This window comes from Crocuta crocuta, unplaced genomic scaffold, assembly GCF_008692635.1.
Source record: "Crocuta crocuta isolate KB4526 unplaced genomic scaffold, BGI_CrCroc_1.0 scaffold593, whole genome shotgun sequence".
Taxonomy (NCBI): domain Eukaryota; kingdom Metazoa; phylum Chordata; class Mammalia; order Carnivora; family Hyaenidae; genus Crocuta; species Crocuta crocuta.
The window spans coordinates 611,347-612,963 of NW_027529544.1; the positions used below are offsets into that span (position 1 = coordinate 611,347).

General features: G+C 42.3%; 1 non-coding gene across 1 annotated transcript; it reads left to right on the plus strand.

Moving 5' to 3' along the window:
- Positions 1-1,143: 1,143 nt before the first annotated feature.
- On the plus strand, positions 1,144-1,228 carry TRNAK-UUU (transfer RNA lysine (anticodon UUU)). Its single transcript has one exon. It is a non-coding gene; the product is annotated as a tRNA-Lys (tRNA).
- The last annotated feature ends 389 nt before the right edge of the window (positions 1,229-1,617 follow it).

The window sequence follows — 1,617 nt, forward strand, 5'->3', positions numbered from 1 at the left end:
CTGGGGCATAGCCACATTCTTCTTGAGTCTCACCTAAGTCTGCAAGAAGATAGGAGTAGAGCCAGAAAAGTGAGTCAGGAAGAGTAAGACTGACCATTATTACAAATATCACAGTTTGGTCAATTAGTTGTGAATAATGTGAGTAGGATGGCCCAATTAGGACTGTAAAGTTTAAATAATAATGATAATAATAACTCTAATTAATTCTGAAACTTTTGGTGTTTACTTAGGGGGATCAGATTGGCAGCAAATCTTGTATGACAGGAAATAAGACTAGACCCACTGGGGGAACCAAAAATCTCTTTGGAACCTGCCTCATACCTCTCTCTGTCTCTGTCTCTCGCACACACACCTGCGCGCATACACACACACACCACTTCTTTGATGCTATGGAGATGATGTTAATTATTTGGTGTTTTTAGAAAAGAATCTGTATTCATGATCTATTGTTGCATAACAAATCACCTCAAAATTTAGTGGCTTGATATATATTTATTATCCCACAATTTCTGTAGGTCAGGAATCCACATATGGTCCATTGTCCCAGGGTCTCTCACAAGGCCACAGTCATCTTAAGGCTTAGCTTAGAAGAATTTGCTTCCTAGCTCACTCATGAGGTTGTTGGATCCATGTTGGATGGATGACTTCAGTTCCTCATTGTCTGTTGGTCAGAGGCCTCCCTCCCTCAATTCCTTGCCAACTGGCCTCTTCACAGGGCATCTCCAAGTATTACATCTGGCTTCATCATAGTGAGCACGTGAAAGGCAAGAGAGAGGGCAAGAAGGAAGGAAGTCACAGTGATTTGGAAGTTTTGTTACTTCTAATAGAGGAAGTAATATCCCATTCCTTTTGTAGTATTCAATTTTTAAAACAACTTGCTCTACATGGTCCAGGCCACCCTCTACTAGTTAAATAGCTTCTGGGCAATATCTGCAGCCTGGATTGGCTTTATAGATCTTTATCTTCTTAAAACTGATTATTCATTCCACTATTTCCTCATCCTCTGCCCCCCATAGGTAACACTTTATTTAGTATCAGATTGAGAATGATGCGATGGCATCCTTATTATCAGCAGCGACGAGACCAACAAACTTTTTTGGACTCTATGTAAGGACCATGCAAGAACTACAAAAATATTGGGGCGCCCGGGTGGCTTAGTTGGTTAAGCGTCCGACTTTTGCTCGGGTCATGATCTCGCGGTTCGTGGGTTCGAGCCCCGCGTCGGGCTTTGTGCTGACTGCCAGCTCAGAGCCTGGAGCCTGTTTCAGTCTGTGACTCCCTCTCTCTCTGACCCTCCCCTGCTCACGCTGTCTCTCTCTCTCTCTCTCCTAGAAATAAAAAAAAAAAAAGAACTACAAAAATATTAAGTCCATCTATTCATTTTTAAAATTTAATGAGCACTGAGTCTCCTCTACCTACCCTATGCAAAGCACTTCAGAGATATGAAGATGAATGTCTCATTAAATGTTTGTCTAGTTAATGTCATTAAACGAGATCCAGAGCCCATGTTTATGGGGAGGTGTTAGACTTGTCTCATGAAAGAGGAGGTGCTGCCTAGTTTGGTCTCCCTGCACAAGTCCTTCCCTCAACAGGCTGTGTTGGAACTCTTGAGGGTAA